The sequence below is a fragment of the Lynx rufus genome, unplaced genomic scaffold (genome assembly GCF_022079265.1).
Source record: "Lynx rufus isolate CCGP_SWC_20201006 ecotype Redwood Valley unplaced genomic scaffold, mLynRuf1.p SCAF_2, whole genome shotgun sequence".
NCBI lineage: Eukaryota > Metazoa > Chordata > Mammalia > Carnivora > Felidae > Lynx > Lynx rufus.
In genome coordinates this window covers 219,408,929-219,434,241 of record NW_025814834.1, presented here as the reverse complement: position 1 = coordinate 219,434,241, position 25,313 = coordinate 219,408,929, and positions in this window count along the sequence as shown.

Here is a 25,313-nt window from a genome sequence, read left to right as displayed (position 1 = left end):
AGGGAGCGCTGGTGTTTCCAAACACTCCCCAGGTTGTATCAATGAGCCCCAAGGGGAAAGTCACTGGTACACAGAACACAGCAGAAACTTCCACGGTGTAGTGATAAGGTAGGGCGGCCATAACAAAGCACCACAGCCGGGGGCCTAAAAGCAACAAAAATTTATTTCCTCGCAGTTCTGGAGGAAGGAAGTCTGAGATCATGCGGTCAGCAGGTTGGGTTTTCTCCTGAGGCTCTGTTCTCTTGTGTATCGACCGCTGTCCTCACCCCGTGTCCCCAAATACTCTTCCTTCCGTGTGTGTATGTGTCCTGGGCTCTTCTTCTTATGAGGACACCTAATGCCTTCATTTCACCTTAGTTGCTTCTTTATTTTTTAAATTTTGTTTATTTTTGAGAAAGAGAGAGAGAGCACATAAGCAAGGGAGAGGCAGAGAAAGAAGGAGAGAGAGAATGCCAGGCAGGTTTTTGCTGTCAGCACAGAGCCTGATGTGGGGCTCGATCTCATGAACCATGAGATCATGACCTAAGCCCAAATCAAGAGTTGGATGCTCAACCGACCGAGCCACCCAGGCGCCCCTCTAATTACTTCTTTAAATAAGACCCAGTCTCCGAATACACATTCTGATGTCCTGGGGTTTAAGACTTCAAGGCATGAATTTGGGGGCAGGGGGCATAATTCAGGCCATCACGTGCTGCTTTGGAAATCTTTCTAATCTTTATACTTTACTGCGGGAGTTCTCAACAGCAGCACCACTGACATTTAGGGCCTGATAATTCTTTGCTGAGCATCTGTCCTGTGCCTTGTAGGATCTTTTGCCTTTTGCCTGTGCCTTTTCTGCAGTGTCCTTGGCCTCCACCCACTGGTGTCGATAGCACCTTCCCTCCTGTCTCAATGACCATGGCCAGGCACTTCCCAGTGTCCCTGAGCAGAGGGGCAAAGTCATGCCCATTGAGGAACCACTGATTTAGTGAAGTCCTTTCCAAAGGGCGCTGATACCCAGCACTAGGGATATGACCAGCATCAACACCGATGAATCTCTACCTCTAGGCGGCTGCCAGTGTAGACTCCGCCTATCACAGGAAATGGCATGAAGGGAAAAGTGCTATCACAGGAAAAGCACAGTTTCAGGCACAGAAAGACTAGCCCAGAGGGGGATGACCACCTCCTTTATAGTAGCTTTACTGAGATAGAATTCATGCATCATACAATTCACTCATTTAAAGTGCACAGTTTACAATTCACTTATTTAAAGTGCCTGGGCGGCTCAGTCGGTTAAACATCCAGCTTTGGCTCAGATCATAATCTCACGGTTCACAAGTTTGAGCCCCGCGTCGGGCTCTGTGCTGACAGCTAGGAGCCTGGAACTGCTTCGGACTCTGTGTCTCCCTGTCTCTCTGCCCCTCCCCTGCTCATGCTCTGTCTCTCTCTGTCTCTCAAAAATGAATAAAAATGTTAAAAAATTATATACATATATATGTAATATATGGTTCCTTTTCTATGCCCTTGATCCTGATTGGCATGGGGGGGTTCTTCCACTGTTTTGACCGTTGCAAAGACTACAAACATCCACGTGTGAGGTCTTGAGTGCACGTGTGTCTTCATTTCGGTTGAGCGCGTCCCTCTGAGTGGAATTGCAGGATCACGTGATGAGTCCACGTGAGCATTGGAGGAAACACGAGTTCTGCACAATTTTAGGGGCACTGTCTCATTTCCACCAGCAGGACGCGAGGGCTGTGGGCACTCCGCATCCCGTTCAACGCTTACTAGCATCGTCTCGCTTATGGCCGTCCTGGTGGTTCTGATCTGCATTTCCCCGATGGCTAACGATGAGCATCTCCTGTGCTCTTGGGCCGTGCATGCATCTTCTCTGGAGAAATGTCTATTCAGATCCTTCAGCCATCTTTAAATGGGTAACCACTGCCCCTTTATTGTTGAGTTGTGAGAGTCCTTTATGTATTCTAGACGCAGGCCCGGTGTGAGAAATGCGACCTGCGGAAATATCTCCTAGCCTGTGGGTCATCTTTTTTGCTTTCTGGATGGCGTCCAGTTGTGGAGCCCAAGACTTTTCCGTTTTGATTGTTCCAACACGTCTGTTTCCTTCGCTGCTAGCGGGAGCCTCTGGTTTTCTAAGCCTGCCTCCTCAGGTGTGGACCCTCTGCCCTGTGAGCGAGCAGGGGGAGGAGGAACGAGGCACCCACACTCTCTGCCTGTGGAGTCTCCACCGGCAAGTGGGGCTGATGGAGGTAAGGAAGCTCCTGGCCTACCAGTGAGGCAAGGAATCACCATCTCCCTGCTGAGTTAGAGGGGATGAGACACGCGGGCAGCCTGCCCCTCCTGCCGAGATGCCATCGCAGGTCCCCCAGTGCCCGGTCGAGGGGGCCCCATCTTCTTGAGCCTCTGCCACAGACTGACTGTTCTTTTCGGGTTTCAGTAGATTTTCCAGAACAAAAGCTTCTTCACTTGCGTCGTGCCCTTGGGGCAATTTCCAGACACCTTAAGGGGCTGTTTGTTTTTAGTTGTCATGGATTTTGCTTGTTTCACCAAAAAGCAGGTCCGTGGAACTCCTCATGTGGCCGTCCTCAAAGCTGAACTCTTCACAGCCTCCTTTTAAAAGGGGAGGTTTTACCGATGTCACCGCAGAGCCGAAGGATGCAAAGAGACAGACACGCCCACAGAGGGGGTCTGGGGGCTGCAGGCTGAGACCACCTGCCACGAGACCCCGAGCAGAACGGAATTTGTACCAAGAACCACAGAAAGCCGGTGCGGGGGCTCTGGTTAAACACGATGGACTGAACACAAATATCTACCCCTGCTTCCTCCCAGAAGCCCACCCGGGCAACAAGAAAGGAGCAAAGGAATCAGGGACACACAATAGCAACGAGATCCGGTGAGGATAGGGCAGGGAAAGGAGTGGACAGCAGTCTGGACATAGAAGACCAGATGTTCAAATGGCCTGGGTTCAGCCGACTAAGAAAGCAGAGGCCTAAGCCTGCTGGGAATGAGTGAACCAAATTCTCTCACAGACCCTCAGAAAAGCAGGTGCCGGTGATTCTAAGGGAGGTATGAAAACAGAAAATAGAGCTGAAAGCAGGGGGGTGGGTTTGCACAGGAGCAGATCAACCCCAAGACAACCTCTCTACCCCCCCCCAATCAAGGCACAGTCCTTCTTCCGTATATGTCTGCACATATGAACATAAGGATGAAACACGGAGCAAAGAAATGGGTAAAGCCTTCATGCTGAACAGGGAGGGTCCCCATCCTCCCTCGCCGTGCTCCCTGCGTGCTGGAGACGAACCCCATCAGGTGCTCTCCTGGGAAGGACGCCGGGTCTGGCATCGGATCATGGGGACCCTGCCTGAACCAGCCCCACCACACATGCAGACCTTTCTCGGAGGTGCAGGGTCTTTTTATTTTTATCCTTATCTTTGTTTTGCACCTCACTCTTAAATATAACTGCACAAATATTTTAGGAAAGCTTGCAACAAAAAAGTCAAGAGACCAAAAGAAGCAAACACAGTAAGGAACTCAAAGGAGACAGAAATAATGCAAGAAGCCAGAGAGGGCTCCACGGATGCAAAATTGATGACAAACCAGATATAAGGGAATATATTGTAACCTGTGAGAAAGAACAGAATGTTCCCTTTAAAGAGGAACACATTCGGAGAACAGGAAAAGCTTTTAGAAATGAAAAATATGCGGGTAGAAATTAAAATTTGAATAGAAGGGTGGGGAAATAAAGTTGAGAGAATTTCCTGGAAAGAAGGACAGCAGTACAAAGAGGTGGAAATGAGAGGAGAAAATTGGAAGACCCATCTGCTTACTGTCTCGCTGACAGAAATTCCAGAAAGGGGACACACACACACACACACACACACACACACACACAAAACAGAAGAGAAAAACATTTTCCAGGAAGGAAGGATTGCAGTTTCTACGCCAAAAGGACCTACTGAGCACAGTAACGAAAAAGAGCCACCCAAGGCTCGTGGTGGTACAATCTCAGAACACTGGGCATTAAGAGATGGGGTAGAAGCTTCCAGAAGACAAAAGCCAACTGTCTGAACACCAGGCACCAAAGTGGTGTTGCATTTCTCTCAACACCTGCAAAGTTCAGAAGGAGAATCTCCAGCCGAGGCATCTATACCCACCTAAACTGCAGATTGAGTGTGAGGGTGGGATACAGACACTTCAGCGTCGAGGGGTCTTGAACCATTGGGTTCCCACGCCCCCTTTTCCATGGAGCCATTGGAAGATTGGTTCTATCAGAGTCCAGAGTGAATCATGAGGGTGAAGACATGAGTCCCGGGAGGTGAGGGTTTGTGCAGGGGGTGACAGCAAAGGAAGTCAGTCCCCAGACCAAATCCGTGCCACACGTCTAGAGAGCGACCCATCCCCCGTGGGGAAGAGCAAGGAAACTCAGGGAGTGTTACTGCCCCAAAAGATAAAAATGGAATTGTTAGGGGCGCCTGGGGGGCTCAGTCGGTTGAGCGTCTGACTTTGGCTCAGGTCATGATCTCGTGGTTGGTGGGTTTGAGCCCCGTGTCGGGCTCTGTGCTGACAGCTCAGAGCCTGGAGCCTGCTTCGGATTCTGTGTCTCCCTCTCTGTCTCTGTCCCTCCCCTGCTCACGCTCTGTGTCTCTCTCTCAAAATTAAACATTAAAAAAAAATTAAGATTTAAAAACGGAACTGTTAGCCTACCTGAGACTTTCGGCCAAAATGCAAATAATTTCATCACGCCAGCCAACTGTTTGGGGACACGTTGGAAAGGTGCGTGCAAACCCCACGGATGAAAACACTGGTGGTGATTCGTTCCAGGGAAAACATGCAGTTGATCAGGAGAGGAAATGCAGTCATAGAACTACTTTGTGGCTCAGCTGTGAATAATAATTACATAATTATGTAAATGCTGAATATTGATCGAACCACAAATTATGCTATTGGGAGGATGGGGGCGGGGAGCCATGTGTGTGTTTTCTGTTGTTTGGCCGGGTTCGGGGAGCAAAGCTTAGAGCGAAATCCTGATCCTCCCAGAGCAGAATCCGTGGGGAAGCAACTGAAATTAAAAAGAAAAAGTCAGATAAGCATTTTCTTTTCTTTTCTTTTCTTTTTTTCACAAATAACCAAGGCTGGAGTAGAAACAAGGGTGTAAACAGCGGAAGGGTTGGCTCTGGAAGCATCAGGAAGGGTGGAGAGGACGAATCAACGGCCGGATGGCCCCGTTCTCATCTGCGCAGAACCATTAGGCTTTAAGAGATGTTTTACGCCAGGGAACACAGAGAAGACAGAGTCAGGCGAGTGTCCTAAGTCAGTGGGAGACGGATGACGGATGGGGAGGGAGCCGGAGAGACGGTCAGGCTGGGGGCCGTGTTCAGGGTCCCCGCTGAGCCTCGGGGGCAGGGCAGAAGCCCAGCTGGGACTTGGTTCTCCAGGCAGGAGCTGACGCGGCTTCGTGGGGGCTGCAGAGGAGACGGAGAGGGGCAGCCGCCAGGTTCCTGGCACAGAGCCTCCGGGCCCTGCCGGTGAGCTGGATGCCAGAGGAAGAGGGAGAAGGAGGAAAAATGTTGCCCCCGAGATTCTGGGCTGGGTGAGCCGTGGAGGGAAGCCTGGGGGAGAGGTGAGTGTAGGCAGTAAAGCCAGAATCCTGCCTGGATGTTAAGATTTCTCAAGGCTGCCCTAACAATGTGCCCGAACCAGCAGCTGAAAACAACAGAATTTAATCTGTCACAGCTCCAGAGGCCAGAAATCCAAAGTCAAGGGGTCTGTAGGGCCGTGCTCCCTCCAGAGGTCTGTGGGGGGTCTGTCCTTACCTCTTCCGGCCTCTGGTGGTGCCATGGAGTCCTCAGCGTTCCTGGACTTCTGCGTCTGGTCTGTGCCTTGTCACCCCAGCGTATCTCCCTGTTTCTGGTGTCAACACTTCGCTCCCCCCATAAGGACACAAGTCATGTTGGGTCAGGGCCCACCCTAGTGACCTCATCCTCACTTGATGACATCCATCTGCAAAACCCTATTTCCAAATAAGGTCACGTTCACAAGGGTCAGGGCCTGCGACTCAAACAGCGGGAGACACAATTCAACCTTAACAGACATGGGTTTGGCAGATGACTTCTACTGGATTCGGCTCTCGGAGGCTCTGAGAAGTCCTGCAGTCGTGCTTGGTATGTTTGCTCCAAAGACTCGCAAACGTGTCTGACGGTCCAGCACTTTTCCCTACCACACCCCTGGCTGACTCCGGCGGGAGGACCATGGCACCGGCTGTCCAGGACTGCAGGCATCCTTTCGGATTACTCAGAGTTGGTGACACGGCTGTCATGGCAGGAGAAAGTTTGCGGCTGCTACTCTGGGGAACGAGGAGGAGGAGGAAGTCTCCAGAGGGTGGGAGGGCGCCTGGGGACAAGGAGCAGATAGGGAATGAGGAGGTGGGAGCACGGGGTGTAGAAGGCCACCTGTCTCCTCCTTGACGACAAGCGTTCATCCTGGTTCTTCCACATGCTCTCTCTTTGCCAGAGAGGGTCTGTGATCTTTGTCCCAGGGCCAGCACACAGCTCCCAAAGCCCTGGAATGAGGGATAGGGGCACGCCTTGTCATCCATGCAGATCCTGAGTCCATGCTCAAGAGAGGACTCCAGGCGAGGTCCCTGCAGAGTGTCAGGATGGGGCTGGTCCCCAGAAAGACCGGGTGATTGGAGGGTTGGAATTTCAGCCCTGTCCTCCGACCTCTAGGGAGGTGAGGAGGGACAGAGAGAAAAACTCTTGAGCCAGGAGATTCGATGCGCTCCCAGGCCAGTGACCACAGGGAAATGTGGAGCCCGGTGGGTCCGGTCAGGCAGGGAAGTTCCTCTGCGTCCCTCTGTTGGCTATTCCTGGGTTGCAGACTTTATAGTAACCTGATAAGCCTAAGAGAAGCACTTTCCTGAGTTCTGTGAGTAATCCTAATGCAGTATGGGGTCTGAGAGGGGGGTCATGGAAACCCCTGATTTATAGCCAGTCTGTCAGAAAAATGGGTGATGCTGAATTTGCAACTGGTGTCTGACATGCGGGGTCTTGTGGGACTGAGCCCTTCACCCTGTGAAATCTGACACTAACTCCAAGTTGTTGGGGGTCAGAATTAGATGGAATTATAGGACCCCCAGCTAGTGTTGGAGAACTTGTTCTTGTCTGAGAAGACACCCAGCCTCCGAAACAAAAGGGCTCTGGATCCCAACGCAGCCACAGTCCCTCTGGGATTTTCACCAGCAAATCCAACTCTCCGTTGAAACCAGAAAACCCCTAAGAAAAATGCTCAGACCCAGAGCCAGCCACCCTGGTCTGGCTAAACGGTTCTCCCCACACCAAGACTTGGATGACCAGACACTAGCCCCCAACGCACTGAAGGAGGACAGACATTTCTGGAACACCTTCCTAACCAGCTGGGCAATTTGTCATTTCTGTCCTGTGACCTCATCTGTGAATGCTCCCCGGAGGCCATTTCGGAATGCACGTTACAGCATTAGAGGCACCAGCACCTTCCACACGGCCCTGAGTCTCTGAGATTTACTGGAGGCTCAGGGGAAGAACCACCAGCCACAGAATTTCCCATTTAACTAGCAAGATGGATTCTTAGAGAGGCGTCTGTTCAGCGCATCTTCCCCGGGTGGGTTTCACGGGGGCTCACAGGCTTCCCAGGAAGACGCTTCCAGGGAATGAGAGGGGCATTGCTCTCCTCCCATGGTCACCCCCCGGACGGTCAGCCGGGCTGCCCAGTGCCCCTCTGAGCCACGGGAAGGACGGGGTGTGAAAAGGAGGGCGAGGCTGGCCAGTCACGTGAATATCACACTGCAGACCTTCTAGGGCAGGTTAAAATTAAAAAAAAATAAATAATTTTAAAAGGTCAATATTTAAAAAAAAAAAACCCAAAAGGTCAGTGTAAAATTTTGATGGAAAAACACCCCCTCCCCAATACCTAGCCTCCCAGCTCTCTCCCCAGAACTTTCTAGTTATTTTCAGTACTGATGCATCTCAGACGCAGAGAGTCTCTCGGTAGAAGCTATTTCTTTATTACGTGCTATTTCGGATATTTTTACCTTCTCTCCTGCTTTGCCCCAAAGACAGGAAATGTTTTGTTTTTTTTTAACCCCTCTTTCACAATTCAACTTTCACCTATGACTCATACCTCGTGGCCAAAAAGGTGGGTAAATGAACAAAGAGCGCTTGTTTTCAAAGAAAAGGAAATTAAAATAAAGGGCAGACCAGAGAGCAGGGTGAGTCCCCGGCACTGCAGGGACAGGACACAGTGGCATTTCCAGCCAGCATGAGCGTGAACCCCTCGCTGTCCCCTGCAGCAAGGCGGCAGGGGGGGGGGTGTCTGCGACCAGGAGGCTGGTGGAAAGCCCTGCCCACCCCCCACATACACATGTTGGCGACGAGCTCCATTCCTAAATGCCACCCAGTGGGCGCTAATCGTGGACAGCAGCTCCTGAACCCACTGCCAGTTGAATAAAGACCACTATTTTAGGAAATGTCCCTATTTATCAAAAAAAAAAAAAAAAAAAAAGCCTCTTATTGTGAGCAGCTCTGGTTCCAGGCCATCTGCCTGGAAAGCTGGAGCTGAGGACGCACACAGTTCATTCCAGGAATGGCCGAGCCAGGCCCCCCCGAGTTCTGAGCCGGGCTGGCTGGCTCCCCTCTACACCCTGCAGATCGATGCTCCGGTGGGGACGACCCCAGCTACTCGGTGGGACCTGGGTTCTCTCTGCTGAGGTCCTGGGCTCCTGCCACTGACAGGAGAATGTGGACCTCGTGGGGAGCTGTGCTAGGTGCTCACAGCTGCCACAGGTGGGGGCTGCCCTGGGCTCACTTTCTGGGGTGACGATCCCCGACCTCTGCTAGGTGGAACCGTCCAGGCCAGCTGCAACCCTACATTCTGACATCCTTGTAGCGCCCTCTGTGGGGCGGGTCGAGCCCTGTTTCCTGCACCCCCAGATGCTGGTGGGCATTCTGTCCCAAACAGACTGACGGTCCACAGCCGCAGCCCTGCGTCCCCAGGCGATGCTCCTGCTCTGCTGTCCCAGCAAATGTAGCATCCCCCTCAGTCCCATGCCATCACGCTCCACAGGGACCACCAGGAAATGTCCAGGGAGGCTGGCAGCTGACGATCTGCCTGGAGGACACTGGGTCATTACCAAGCAAGAGCAGAGGGGTAATTTTCTAAAATCAAGAATGAACCCCAAATTTCAGAGGCCAAACCTTTGCCAAACCAGGACTGTATTTCCCAAAAGCATGATCTGACCAGTGCTCTGATTCAGCCGCCCAAGTACATCAGTGATTCTGGAAAATGGGTCGTGTGTCTGTTAATGCCCGTGGGAAAAGAAGTGGGTAGAGCGCTGCCCCCGAGGACCTGGGGTCCGAAGCCCCCAAGCTGTGGGCATCCTGTCCCCCCGCCCCGCCCAGACACACCCACTGGCAGCCGTCTCTCCGGGGGCGTCAGCCTCTCCACATCTCGGCTGCTTGAACCTTGGATTTGCAGTAATCAGACATGTGGGGGTGAGTCGGCTTAGCCCAGAACACAGCTTGCCCCGTTAGCGGCCCTGGAGACATGATTTTTTGCTGAGCAGAAGAAAGCTAATTTGCCTCTTCTGTCCAGGGTGGTTATGCTGGCCTCCGGCATGTGTAGCCAGAAGCCTCCGTGCATGAAACATACAGCAGTTTGTGGATCTGGCCTGAACGGGGGTGGGAAGGGGTCGGCCAGGCCTAAGTCCTAGGGCAATTCTCCTCCATTAAGGCAGACAGCCAGACAGACAGCTGGTTGTGGATGCATCCCCCGAGCTGGACGGACTCAGATCTAAGAAGGAGAAGGACTGGGTCAGAGACAGAGCCCTGCAGACGAGCAGGGGGCGGGGCTCTGGTGGGGGAGGAGTGTTCCCAAAGTACCCTTCCTTCCTGGGAGAGCAGGGGACAGGGACGCCAGCCTGGGCACGCCCAAGCGGGGCTCTGGAGAGCAGCCTTGATTGAATCTGGCTGCAATCAGTGTCCTGCCTCTTTGGAGGAAACACCTCGCTCTGAGCTTTATTTAGCAATGGGCCATGACGTGGGGACAAAGCACGCAGGTGGACGCGTCAGCGCCATCATTTCTGCCTCGCCGGTCGCAGGGAATGAGCCCCTAGTAAGTCACGCGTCTCCTGATGGTAACTCCTGCAGAGACACCCCTCCCCCTGGAGGTCAGACACCTTCTGTTCCCTCCCTTGGGGATGTGGGGGAGGCCCATCCTCAGCCCCCCTACTGGCGAGGGGGGCAGGGCCAAGAGAACCGGCTCCTCTTGGGCCCCGGGAGTGGGAGGGAGCTTCTGGCACCATCTCCGTGGCAGCCGCCCCTGCCATCGCGGAAGGCTGATACCAAGGGCCCAGAGCCCAGGGGCATCGTGGGTAAGGGGGCACGAGCCCACCCTGTCGCGGCCAGCAAGTCTCATTGTCCCCACACACACCCACGTGTGCGAACACGCACACAGAGACACACATGCAAACACACGTCACCTGTGCGTGCACACACACCCTCCCCCCCCCCCACCCCCACCCCACCACGGCATTCGAGCGCTTGCTTGGGCTGCGAGCTCTGGCTCTGAGTTTGCCCCTGGTCTGTCCTGGTGCATCCCCGGCAAGTTTGTTCTCTTCCCTGTGCTGCCGCGTCTTCACCTGTGAAGTGGCCGCCATCATGCTCCAAACCTCAGAGGACGGCCCTGAGCCACTGGGGACCTCAATCCTTGCCTGGCACATAGTAGGTGCTCCGGCAACACCAGCCACCCCCGATTATCCGTCAGAAGCAAGAAGCATCCTCGGACGCGGGTCTCCTGCCCCACACACTCTCCCCCTGCAAAACCGCACAGGACAAGCCCACCTCCCCGCAGGTGCTGGTCTGTCCGTTCCCTGTTCCTGCCTTCAGCCTCCAGGACCAAGCCCTCTGTCCACACAGACGGCGGAGAGGCTGGGAGCTGCTCCGGAGCCCCAGAAAGCAGCCCTCTGGAGCCCAGATTCACAAACCGTCCGAGGGGAAGGACCGCTGTGGAGCAGACCAATACTCCTGCAAAATGCGTTATTTTAAGTAAATCAGATCTTAGGCGTCCTCACACAAAATGGCAATTATGCCTGATTGTGGCAATCACTTCACAATGTATATATATATTAAGTCATCACGCCGTATACCTTAAATAAGTACAATTTTCGTTGCCGATTATGCCGTGAACCTGGGAAGGGGTAAATTAAATAAAAAGAAGCTCACAAAAGAAAACCTCCAATTTTTAAAAATTATTCTTGGATGCCAAGGAAGTAAAATGTCTTTCAAACCGCTGTGCAAGTTTCCAGATGCTTCCTCTAGATTTCTGTGCTTGTCTCATCCGAGGCCAGGACCCAACGCTCAGGGAGGGGTGCCCAGCCCTGGACCCCAGCACGTGGACCACTGTCCCTGGCTTTATTCATTGTTTTCGTTAGGCCAGACGGAGCATCTTCGGGGTCTGTGTGTGTCACACTGGATGGACGAAGAGGTCTGCAGGGGCGAGGGGATGTGAACTGCGGGGGGGAGGGGGGTCCTAACTGGTCATCGTTGGGAGCAGGAGGCAGGTGAGAGTCACCCCTTCACGGGAAATGCACCTGCCTCAGAGCACATCCCACTGCAAGGTGGGGAAGGGGCTGCAGCCATGGGGACATCGCTTTGACCATAGGCCGGCCACTGGCTCAGGAGTTGGGCAAAACTGTTTTTCTTTTGTAGACAGGAGTATGAAGGCGGGAAGAGCCAGGTAGGGGTTGGGATTGCCGATGAGGCGAGTGGGGTCTGGAGGCTCCGTGTCTGGTCTCGTCCCGGGTGAGCAGGGGCGTGAGGGGCCTCACCTAAGCCACGTGGGGAGGGTGTCTGCCCTGAGCCGTTCCCGGAACACAAAGGGTTGGATTGGTTAACCTTCGCCGCGTTGCAGGATCGCGGGGCTTGACATTGTCCCTCTGGGGCCCCACATCCAGGTTCAAATGGAGCCCTGCTTCCCAGGGGCACTTGCTCCCGACGGGAGACCGGTTGTCTAACTGTAGATCCCCGACCTGCTAGGCGAGTTCTGTGAGACGGAATATGCAAGCCTGACGTGCTGTGAGTCCCCCCTAAATCCCAGCTCTGTTATCGTGCCCCAAGCAGCTCCTCAGGGGAGCCCAAGGGGGAGACTCTGGGTTACAGCTGAAGGTCCATTTGTGAAAGGAATGTTAGTCCTGCGTTGATTTCTCTTCTGCTCGAGCCTTCCAGAACTGGGGGCTGTGGTGAGGTGCCCCCACAAAGCCTCGGCACAAGGGAGCTAGGCAGCCCAGTGGCCTGTGGACACAGGACCTGAGAGTGGCAGGCCAGGCCGTCCGAGGGGCCCCAGCCAGTCCCGGATTGCCTCCCATCCTGCATCATCTGGAGGAGGAGAACGCGGCAGGAGGCCCTCGAGTGTCATTTCAGAGGACAGAAGGAAGGCATGGCCCTCCTGTCTGGCGTCCAGGAGGCACCCACCTGTGCCAGTGCTGGGCTCAGAGGCGAGGAGACTGTGATCCTGCTGTTGGGGACAAGCCCCCGGGGACACAATGACCACCAGTGAATCTGCTCAGCAGACACAGACTCTGACCTGGATTCCCATGGATTTTGACCACGCAGTGAATTTGTCAAGCTTTTCAACACAAAGATTCCTAGATTAGTTCCCGTGAATGCTGTCATTTTATTTGTGTGGTTTGGGTCGAGTTTAGTACATGACTTATCAGTGTCTTGAGTCTGATTGATCCTGGGTTGAGAGAAGACAGGGAGAGGATGGGAAGAGGGGACAAGGGAGGAGGAGAGGGGGACTAAAGGAAAGGAGGAAGGGAGCAAGGCAGGAGGTCTCGGCCCTGACTCTACCCTAACAACCGTTCATCCCATGTGAGTGCCCCCCAGACAACACCCATGTCCTCACTCTCTTCGTGTTTGCCAGCGGCCCTCTGTTAAGAGAAAGTTCCTTGCAAATAATGAAGCAAACTTGCTGCTAAATAGATAAGCGATGAACTTTAAGGAGAGATGAGCGTCTGAGCCCTGAAGCATGTTCTACGATATTCTACAGTTACCCAGAGCAGGCTGGGAGGTCCCCATAGGAGACTGACGTCTCATGCCATCAAAGTTGTCAGGACCCCCCGACGGCACCGGAGACGGTCTCCTCCTGCCCCCAAGTCCGAGGAGTGCATTCTCTACCATCATAATCACATAATATGAATTGACACTGAGCAATTTCTTCTTACGCGCTAATTGAAAATTACTGATTTTCCTCACGCAAATAGCTCTTCGTGTCAGTTATCAAACGTGGGGCGTACTAGTTTTTAATTAACCACCCTCCACAGCTTCCTTTTACATCTCGTGGACGGTTTCATCTTGTCACCGTAAATAATGACCATGATCTTCCCAAAGAATATTTTACATCTTGTTCAGCAGATTGCAGAGGGGGACTTGGGGAGAGTTGTGGTTTGCACACCCTCCACCTACCCGAGAAGGGCTGAAGTCAGGCGAGGCAGCTGGCCGGGAAAGTGCCCCCAGCCTCTGCTCTCCCTGGACCCACTGCGTGCCTGTGGCTGAGCCGCTCGACCTCTGCTTCACGGTTTCCTCCAGCAGGAATGCTTCTAGGCACGCACACACGCTCAGAGCCTACATATGTGACGACCCCACCCTTGCTTCACCGTTTCCTCCAAATCCCTCCCAGTTGACTACGTGGATCTCCACTTAGTGTTCACAGGGCTTGCACTGCACACACAATGCATGTAGCATGCATTCAGACAGGGGCATGTATCAGTTAGCTAATGCCGTGTGACAAACCACCCCAGAGCTCACCAGCCTAAAGCAACAGGCTTTCATTAAGCTGGCAAGTCCATAGGTCAACTAGGAAGTTTTGGTGCTCTGGGTAGGACTCGGCTGAGCTCACCTGGTCTCACCCATAGCCCTTCTGGTCACTGACAGGTCAACTAGAGGTTGGCTGATCCAGAATGGCTCCACTTGGGATGGCCGTCCTCCAAGCGGCCTTGAAGGTTAGCCCCGACTTGTTCTCCTGATGGCAGACTTCATTTCCTTGGCCCACCTTGCAATATCTCACACTGGGCAGTTTTCGGTTGTTGTGTATGTAGTCCGGGTGTCCCCAGGCTCTCCCCACGCCCATCCCTGTGGAAAGAGAACACAGAGCCAGTGCCAATGGGGGATCTCTGCTGGATGCACACAGGGCTGGCTGTGTCATACAAACGGAGTCCATCACCCCGAGCTCCACTGGCCACGGCCAGACCTGCCTTCGGACGCTCCAGGCTCTCTGGGAGGTGACACACACACCCTAAAAGCCTCGGGCCCCAAGCAGAACACCCCATTTACAGGACCTGGCAGAAACTATAGTGTGTGTGCACCTGTGTCTGCATGCGTGTGCACAGACCCGTTTAGAGACAAACACTGAAAAATTCCCACCTACAGCCGCTGTGTGCTGTAAGTGAAAACAATGAATTTTTAAATTTACTGCTAGTCTATTCTAAGTGCACAGATAATTCAAAGTATGAAGGAAGCTGTGGGGCAGGGGTGAGAAGAGGACTGGATTAAATGTCAAGAGTCCTGAAATTTAGGACTTGCTGCACTATCAAGGTGGCTTTAGCTCTAAGTCCCTTAACTTTTCCATGTCTTAGTTACGCTTTTTAAGTGGAAACTCTCAGGCTCGTCTGGCAGGGTTGCCATGGTGACCGGAGAAGAGCAGAAATACAAATATAAGTGAACAGAGCCCCGTGTTGTATCAATATGGGGCATTGGTAGTAGTATCATTCTTCCTGTCTGCGCTATAAACCAGCGGGGAACACGCTTGGTCCACACGTCCAGGAAACTTGGACGTGTGTAGAGGTGCATTCCACATTACTCTAGTGGGTGAACCAGAGGGTGCATTTAGAGCCATTCGTGCACCTTCCTCCATTCAAACCCTCTTTACTAAGCACCTGCTAGGTACCCAGCACAGTTACAGACACCGGGGATCCTGGCGTTTGCAAGAAATACAGAGTCCTTGTACATGTGGACTTTGCATTTAAGCAGAAAAGGCAAAAACTAAGTAGCAAGCAACTATTCTACATACCCTCACCATAGGGCTACGTCCCATTAAACGCACCATAAGCTAAAAGTATCTTTACACTGAAAATGCACTTAATACACCTAGCCTACTGAATATCGTAGCTTAGCCCCTCCTGCCTTAAACGTGCTCTGAATGCTTGTGTTACATCTGCGGTTGGGCTAATCCTATAACAAAGCCTACTTTATAATAAAGTGTTGAATGCCTCGTGTAGTTTATTGAATACCGTACTGAAAGTGAAAAACAGGAAGGTGGTAAGGGTGCAGGATGGTTGTAAGTTCACCGGTTGCTGTAAGTCCCCCATGATCGCATGGCTGACGGCGGGCTGGGTCTCCCGGCGGCGACCCAGCGTCAGGACGGAGTGTCAGACAGCATATCCACTAGCCTGGGACAAGATCAAAGTTCCAAATTCAAGGTACAGTATCTACTGAATGTGTATCACTTTCACACCATGGTAGTGTGGAAAAATCCTAAGTCGAACTGTAGTAAGTGGGGAACCACCTGTATTAGGAAAGAAGCATGGGGGGTGATATGATAAAAACCACGTAGACGCCCTCCACTATGCAGGTGGGTGGTCCCAGAAGCCCTCTCTAAGGAGGTGGCATTTAGTCTCAATCCTGAAGGGTGAGGAAGGAGCCCAAACCACCATTCAGAGAGGCAAAGCCACCTGCTCTGGGTGACACAGCTGGCTGGTGCCAGGTTCTCATCAGACTTTGACGTTTCTGATTTCCCACTCCCTCTACCGCTACTCTACACCCAGCGGATGCTTGCTGTGATATTGACCAAAGGGATAAAGGCTTTTCCAATTTCCAATCCCTCCACCCTGGAAATGATGCTTGACCCATTTGGTTACAGTCTAATGATACTGGCCTCTGTTCCTTGGAAGTCACCACAACAGCATAAGCAAGACCGTTTTCAACACCCACACACTCTCTATCCCCCTGTCCAACCTGACCACATAGCCAAAGGCCTCTGGGAAAGGGAGAAACGACGTGCCCTCTGTGTCGCTGAGCTGATGGCACTCCAAAGCTTTCAGAGCCATATGCACAAGCTGTGGCTCACAAGGCACTTATTAAACCCTCTGTGCTGGTCAGAATCGACCCATTCAAAGAGTTGATCCTTAAATGCTTATAAAAGCTGAGACACCCTCTTTCTGGTTGCAAGGTCCTGCTAGCTAAGGGTCTGTGGATAGAATAAAGATAAACAGAGCCTTGCTGCAAGGAGACTTGTAACACTGGCAAACAGGACAGAGGTTTGGACGAGCTGAGGACACTTGACATGAAATAAAATAATCTGTGTCTGATGAGAGTATTAGGCAAAACTTTAAGGTCAATTTAGCATGATTTAAATATTTCCCACTCATTAGCAATAATTTAGAATGCATTTCCTTTTCTCCCCCCACACTTGAAGTTTTATTTTAATAGCTCTGTGATTTTGGAACAGATCATTAAAATTAATGATATTCCAAATGTTCCAGTGTGCCTGGTAGAGTCTGATCAGTGTTTTTTCCCTTTATAGATCATCAGAATAGAACATTTTAATGGCTCTAATATAAGGGCATTCTCTCTCTTTCTCTCTCTGTTAATGAATAATTTCCATAGCCAGATATGGAACCCCCCAAAGAAGAGGAAGCATATTTCATTAGACATGTCAATGCTGGACCCTAAATAATTCAGGACCCCAGATTAAAATACTTGATGCTCTCAATGTCCTAATGGGATATAATGAAATATCCCCAATGCTGCCGTCTTAAAATTAACATCCTTTGAAATTCCCAAATCAATCAATGCCAATGACAAGAGCTGAGTCTAATCCTTTATTGATTTGTGCAGCCACAGAAGGGAAAAGGGAGCCTTGCTTAGCCCCATCCCTCAGGCTGGCTGGTTGCTGGCCAGCGGTGTTATTCATTCAGTCTGTGTCCTGGTACACTGAAAATACAGGCTGGCCACCCCTTCATGTGACAGGCAATGCCACTGGGCCCCAACAGGCTGGCCCTGGTTATTACTTGAGGGTAGGCTGTGGCCAATCCTGTCCTACACACCCATTTGAAGTCACCATTCACTCCTGGGTAGAAGTATGGACTGAGTCTCCTACCGGCTCAGGCTCTAGGTGGCCCTGTTATTGGGAGAACGGTCTGCTTGTCCCCTCAGCCGTCTTCTGTGCCATCAGTCTGTTTAATTTTCTACAGCAGCTATCACCGTCTAACAGGTACTAGTTTATTTGGGGGAGATCTTATGTCCTTTGGACTCTATCCTCTGTGCTCTTATAAGTTAACTTCATCTGTCTTGACCACCAAGATGAAACCTCAAGGAAGGTTTGTGGGTTTGTTTGTTTTTCTACTGCTAAATTCTTGGTACCTCAAAGAATGCTTAGCATAGAGGTACTCATGGATGGAGGGATGGATGGATGGATGGATGGAGGGATGGATGGATGGATAGATGGACAGTGAATGGGTGGATGGATGGATGTTGGATGGGTAGATGAATGGTGGATGGATGGATGGATGGATGGATGAAAAGATTGGTAAATGGATAGATGGTGTCTAAGTGGATGAATGCCCCCCTCCTTACATTCTTAGGACAGAAATGCAAATATACAGATGCAAATATGTGTCTAGCACATATTTATTGTCTATATGAATGAACCAATCCAAAATCCAACAATACCAAGAATTTCCCATCCCATGAGCTTGCTTCTACTTCTGCTCTGGCTAAGAGTCGTCCTTCACAGCATCCCACCGACCTACTGGGCCAGGGGGTTTGCATCTGCCATCTTGGATCCTGTGAATGTTCTCTGGCTGTGCCGATAGCAGCAACCTTCTCCTGGGGCAAAGCTGCATTCCCTTGCTTGTCCCCTCAAGATCATCCATACTGGACACACAGTAGCCTACCATGTAAGTCATGCCTCTGGTAAGAAGCCACATAGACTGACACAAAGGGAATAATAAAGGAGCACTTTGAATAATTCAACAAACAGCCCATGGAATCCGTGTGCCTTTCATAGGCGTTATGCTCCTGTTGGCTGAAACTCAAAGGAAACACAGAAAATGGGAAACCACAAGTCTCTGTATGAAAATTAAAACCACCCAGTGATAAAACAGCCTCATGTATCAGAGTCAGTGTCAAGAGGAAATAAGAAACTCCAACAAGTAAATCGGAATTAGGTCAGAAGGCCTGGGACGGAATCACAGCGAAAATACCAGTCCACCAGAAGAAAATTGAAAGAGTGGGATTTGGAGGGAGGAGGGGGCTGATTTAACGTTTCCTAGGAAACCGGCTTGCAGCCCTCCTGGCCTCACCTTTGGGGAGTCCGCGGCTGGCACTGTGCAGGACTTGTGGGACAGAGGAAGTCTTTGGTGTGTTTCAGAACAGGGAGATCTCACTGAAGAGACCCAGGAGCGACGAACGGCCTCGAAGCCCCAGGACACACATCCCAGTTTGTTAATGCAGTCTTCGGAAGGTGACTTTGAAGTCCAGTCACCCCTGGCCGGGTGTGAGAGAGGACAGTATGACCAGGGCATGTGTCTCTGGGGTCCTTGACCCAGTGCAGTGTGGGCAATGACATTCACTCATCCTGTCCCCAGGGGGGTGGAGCGCCCCCCTCACACACTGTTCCCCACTTTATCTCGCAGTCATTCCCAGGACACATGCTGCAGAGTGGACCCGGGTAGCTTGCCTGAAAAGGCAGGCCCCAGAGCAGAGGACAAAGACGTGCGTAACCGGTGAGGACCTTTTCGTTTGCCTGAAATGCTGATGTGCTCCAGGCACATGTGTGGACCTGCCCTCCCTGGCTTGACCTTGGCATCCCTGATCTTTCCTTGGGATCTCACTGGGCCCTGATCCAAATAACACATCTGGGCCACTGACCTGCAGATGTTACCTCTGGCCTTAATGGCCCTCCTGAGCCTCAGAGTTCCAACCAGCTGCCTCCTTCCACAGCAACTTGGTGCGGATAGTGAGGTTTCAAACCTCTCTGGGCCGGGAAGAACACTGGACCCCTGCCTGCCCCATGGGCTCCCTCCCCATCTCCCTTACGTGCACACCGTGCCTCCATGCACCATGGCCTCAACGGCTCAAGCAAAGCCCTGCAAGAATGTTGGCCCCTTGGCGACACTCACCCCCGAGAGGACAGCAAGCCCTGTGGGCTGAGTCTTCAAGTCCATCCGGATCCTTCCCCGTGCACAAGGACCTCCTTGGAACACGCCCCCCTTTGCCTTCCAAGTCAGGACTTTGACAACAGCACACAGGTACTGACTGAGCCCTCACGGGGGGCTGAGGGCTGGTCTACATACTGGGAGGTGGCAGGACACCAAACAGAAGCCCCTGACCTGTGCCCTAACCCGGGAGTAGAGACACCAGCCACGGGAGCTATGGCTACAAGGGCCAGGAGGAAAGGGAGGGTGGAAAGAGCTGGGTGCGGGGAGGAGGCCTGAAGGAAGTCTGGGTGGTGACCTCGGGAGATGGTTGGGGAGGGGAAGGGGCAGGGAGTGGGGAGAAGAGATCGTGTGGTCCCGCAGGCCCCCGTGGGGACTCTGGCTTTTCTGCAGGTGAGGCGGAAGCCTCCGGGGGGTTCGAGATGAGGAGTGAATGGGGGCACCTGGCTGCCCCGTTAGAGCCAGTCCCTAGAGAGGCAAGAGTGGAAGCAGGGAGACCAGGTAGGAGGCTGCAGAAAGGGTGAGGGAGAGAAGCCCAGTGAGATGCTGCAGCCTGGACCAGACAGGGAGCAGGGGCTGAGGAGAAGGACGGGCTTGGGACTTCCGTTTTTGCCCTCTGAGCTCACCCCTCGTAGCAGCCCCAGGGAGCCTCTGAAAATGTCATCAGCCCGTCCTGCCTGAGCCTGAGGCTTCCTGCTGTCCTGAGCCTCCAAACTCCTCAGCCAACCCACGGGGACCCCTGGCTCCCACTTGACCTAATGGTCCCCCTCTTCCGTCACTCCCCCCGCCTCGGGTTCCTCCGACACACCAAGCTCATTCCTACCCCAGGACCTTGGCGCTGCTCTCCCTCCGCCTGGCGTGCCCTCTCCGGATCCTCACCTGGCTGCTTCAATCTTGACGTTCTGATCTCGGCTCCTGCCTCCCTCTTCTGAGAGGCCTCCCTGACCTCTTCCACCCCTACCATCACAACACCCCATTTTGTCTTCTTCGGAATATGTATCACCACTAGGTATTTTTGTAGGTGTTCATTTTCTGCACACTCTCCCGACTAAAACAGAAGCTACGTGGGCACAGATATTCTCTGACTGGTTTACCTGCTTCTCTCCAGCATCTGGAGTAAGACCTGGGCACCTGACAGGCACCCATAAATATTTGTTAAGTGGAACTGCATGAAGAGAACAAGTCCCCTCTCTCCCGGAGCACACCACGGACTCCGAGGGACCGTGCGTCCTTGCAGTTTCCGTTTGCCAACACACGGTTTTCTGAACGGCAAAGAGTCCAGATGGCAGGTGCAGCGAAAACCAACATCTTCCCGCAGGCGGACTCCGGAGGAACTGAGCTGCTCAGCAGGGCGTATGCAGGGCCTCTGGGCTCACAGCTACCCGTGTCGACGGAGAAGCCAGAATCAAAATAAATTACTGAGGGAAACACAAACTCACTGCCCGTGGCCGCAGCGCACCTGGGGCGAGGGGGAGGCACCACTCTCCTGCCCCCACAACTGTCTCCCCACCGGCCCTTAGGGCCACTCTCCAAAGCTACCAGAGAGCAGAAGAGAGCTCCACCCACCTCGCCTGGCTCGTCCCCACCCTGGGGGCCGCCTCGGACAGCTGTCAAGCTGGAGCATCCCAGGGAAGGAGCACCTTGCTTCTATGGAAGCTGCCAAGAGAGCCCCAAACAAACAAAACCAGTCCAAGGTCCCCTGGCTGCAGGACAGGGGACGATGTAAGCTGTGGGTGGACTTTCGCAGTCTCAGCTGGGACTGCCATTGGCCGGGGTGCTCATGCCCAGACATTTGCCCTCTCAGAGTTCTGGAGCCTGCAAGGCGGACCGAGGTGCCATCGGGGCTGGTGACAGTAAGCCTCTCTCCCTGGCTTGTGGACAGCTGCCTTCTGGCTGAGCCTGCAATCAGTCCTTTGTGTGGCTGGAGAGAGAGCAGGTCCTGGTGTCTCTTCCTCTTCTCAGAAGGACACAGATCCATGGATCCCACTAGGTTAGGGCCCCACCCTTATGACCTCTTCCCAATTTAATCGCCTCCCCATAGGAAGTCACGCTGGGGTTAGAGCTTCAACCTATGAATTTGGGGGGACTCGACGCCGTCCTTCCTGGGGGGCCACCTATATCTCACGTGGGCTCTCTGGTCCCCCACATATCTATTTTCTAGGGGTCAGAGACCCTTTCTGGTGTCTAAGAGACAGCCCCACCCCATACAAGAAGGAGAGCCCCAAGAAGAGGTAGCCAAGTGATGTCAGGGCTCAAGCGATACTGATAGAACTTTCCGGAAGGGTTGACAGCGCAGGAAAGAGGAAGGGTCCCTGGAGAGGGATGCAGTTCGGGTAGTGATGCTACTTTGCACCAGGAACCGCACCAGACCCCAGAGCTGCAAATAGGACCGACACGAGCGCGCCTCCCACCCCCCCCGCCACCCATGAAGGAGGCGGGTCCGGGTGGCCGTGCTGTTCTGGCACCAGCCATCTCCCAGGCCAGCCTTGTGGGCAGGCACGGGGCGTGAGAGCCTCAGAAATTCACCCAGGAGGAGGAGCCTCCAAACTCCGGTCTGTCTGACACGGAGCCTTGCTTCTTCGCTCCAAACCTCCCCTCGGAAGCCCTGCCTCCACTGTCCCTCCTCAACGGGGAGGCGGTTGGGAAACGGGGAGACAGACGGGGCCCCAGGCAGAGGAGGCCATGACCTTGCTGGGCCACAAAACCCGTGGAGAAGCTGCGGCAGCGGCATTCAGGCTCGTCCTGACTCACCCTCTGGCCGACGTCCGCGCAGTGCCAGCCTGTCTCCTGTCACCGTCTGGACGCGGTCTGCTGCACGCGGCCCAAAGCGTGGCCTTCACGCCCTAAGGCATGAGCTGGGGGGTCCCAGATGAGCTGGGAGGCGGAGGGCAGAGGTGGGGAGAGGGGGCTGAGCCAGATTGTGAGTCAGCAGCAAGGCTATCACTCTGGCCGCCTCTCCACGTGGAGCACACGGCCGTCACAGCACGCAGCTGGCCAGGCCTGGGCTGGCAGCTTCCTCTGGGGTCACCTGGCTCAGCTATCGCCACGGTGCCTGTCATGCCTCTGGGCGTCAGGCTGGAGCCTCTGTTGTGACAGGCACCGTGCCCCCAGTTTGCCACGGCGAGCCCTGTCCACGGTGGCATCCTCGGCTGTGTGCAAAGAGTAGACTGTCCCCCAGCCAGGGTGCGCCCCGCCTCTCAGCTGCACACTCACACTCTCCCCGAGGACTTAGTTGTCAGCTCCCCTAAACCGAGACCCCCCCCTCGGGTGTTTAAAGCTCCCAGACCCACCTTTGATCCCTGGTCTCCTGGGGAGCAGAGAGAGGGACATCACAGTCTCAACCCCAGGACCCCCAGCCTGGTAACCCCCTCTCCCAGTCACCCCTCCAGGGGCCTCATCCAGACTTGGGCTGGGCTGGATCCTCTTGGTGGTGACAAACCTGCCCTCTGCTCTCCCCTCCTCTCCTGCCCTTCTCTCCAGGTCCTGCTACCCCTCAGCCCTGTAGGGCTCCTGGACCCGCTCCCTCCCTTGCCTCCAGTCGGTCTCTGTCTTCATTCCCGGCTCAACCAGCCTATGTCCAGCGGACCCTCAACTTCTTTCCCAGCCAAACTCAGCTCCCTCGTGTGCCCATCAGATCCTGCCTGCAGAACGCCAGCCTGGGTTCCTTCCACCCGCCCGCGTGCCCTCCCTAAACCCGCACCAGCCGCTGAGCACTGAGCTCTGGTGCCAGGCCCCCAGGCCCCCCGATGCTGCACCTCAGACAGCTCCCACGGCCATCCGCAAAGCGGTCAAATCCCCTCCAATCCTCTGACCTCCTCCTCCTGGAACCGAGCTTCCCAGGGACACACACACAACAAACAATCTCGAAAACAGCAGAGCATCTCAGAGGTGGACCGCTCCCAGGAAACCAGAGGCTTCTAGCGAGATAAAGGAAACTTTTCAAAGTGAGCAGAGGGGGGTCGTGGCTGACGTACAGACGGTGGACCTGCCGCGGGAAAACGATGGCGGGGCAGTGCCGCAGCCAAGCGGGAAGCACTTCGGGGTCCCAGTGATCAAAGCCACTCATGAATCGCGGCCGGACGCTTACAGCTTGCAAGCCACACGGGCGGCCTTAGTCAGAAATGCGTTCACGCAAATGGCATTGTCTCTGCTGGGAACTGCTTTGATGGGGAAGGGTTGGGTTCCAGGCCGGAGGTCCCTTAGATGCCATCCTTTTGCACGGCCTTGGGCAGGAGTTGATAAAAACCACCCAGAAAAAAAAAAAAAAAAAAACAACCCTACTTGGTGCTTGTAAAGCACTTTGGACTTTTGCAAAGATTTCCATTACCTCCGGCGTCTGAGCTGGACCTCCTGGCAGAGTGTGGACGATGCCATGCTAACGCCCAGCCCACCTGCAAGGTCCCACCGCCGCTGCACAGCCACCGGAGGCCGGGACGGGGGCGCCCGCTGCCTGTCCAATGTGCTCTCTCCGGGTGACAGCAGTAAAAGCACCCTCACGGGGTCTGACAGCTGCCACGGAGCACACCGCGTGGCCAGTCGAGCCACCGCGGGTCTCGGCCTTGGTGCTACTGTTTGGCTGGATCGTCTCCACAGTGGGGCCGTCCTGTGCACCGCACGAAGTTTAGCATCCCTGGCCCCCGCTCAGCAGATGCCTGTACCTCCGCCCCTCCCCACCCCCTAGCAGTCGTGACAACCAAGGACGTCTCCAGACGAGGCCAGAGGTCCCCAGGGGAAGGGGTTCCCTCAGGCTGAGAAGCACTGCGCAGCCCCCACTACCCCAGGGGGCCACCCCCTTTCACTTTCCTCTGTGAGAACAGGCCGCCTGGCATAGGAAGGAATGAGCTCTGGGAACCAGCCTCGGTTCTCGCGGGTTGGCTTCCCTGAATCTGATAATGGACTTCACACAACAGAAGAGAAGGGAAGGGATGAACCCAGAGCAATAACTCAATGCTGGGGACCTCCTGCAGGTGCCGCCCGGAAAGGTAGACCAGCGGACCACAATGAGGGCCGAGCCCCTGGGCGTTGCCCAGCTCTGGGGAAGAGGTCCAGCCCGGGCATCACAGCTGAGGGGCCTTGGTGCCTTGAGCCACCAACGGGAGCCGCTCATCTGCCTCCAGGGACCCCATGGCCGGACCCACGGGCTGGTGGGAGCAGAGCCAGCACTGGCCAGCCGGCCTCTGACCCCCAGGCCACTGCACCTGCTCTCCTCTTGGATGGAAGCTTCTATCAGGAGGCTCTAGGGAGGGTGGTGAGCACTTAGTGAGGCCCCGGGAGCAGAGGCCAAGAAACGCCCTGGCAGCACGCTCGCTTTACGGGAAGCTGGGAAACCTGGCAGATGTCTCCCCTGCAGAGGTTAGCTTTGTGTTTCCAGAAATCACTCACTCCTTCATTTGTCAAACTTCTGCACAGGCTGTGCTCTGTGCCCTGTGCTGACAAACAGTGATGAGGTAAACGGCCTAAGGCCCCTGCCCTCAAGGGCTCTGTGACCCAGTGCAAGAGAATCCTGCAAACCCCAAGTGGCAGCTCGTCACGCAGGAGGGTGGCTGGGGGTCCTTGGGCCACCTGGGGAACCGTGTCCTGTTGCGGGCCTCCAGACCGCTTCCTCGCCTGCCCTCCAGGCCAGTCTGCCTTTGGTGTAGCTGCGAGGCAGAAGAAAGGCTCCAACAAGCTCACCTACGGGCGTAGCCGATCGGCATCCAATCCGTGGGACCCACCAGAGATGACACATCACGGCGATTCAAATGGATTCTGGAGCTCAGCATCCGGGGTCCTCGCGAAGGGTCTCTGCCAGGCGGTGACACGCGGCCACTAGGAGGGGAGAGGAGCGAAGCGGGCTGGGAGCACCCTGAGCCCCGAGCCACCACCAAGTGCAGGGAAAGGCTCGGGAGGGGTGCCGCACCGACGGCAGCTGGGTGCCCACTGCCTTCCCCCTGGCATCTGGCTCTGTCCCAAAACGGGGGACAGAGAGCCCCAGACCCTGCCACTGCATCGGGCTGTGTCCCCAGGTGTCCCCAAGCTTCAGAGATGGTCGACAACCTGTTTCTTTGAGAGCTCCCCCGCCCCACCCTGCCCGTAA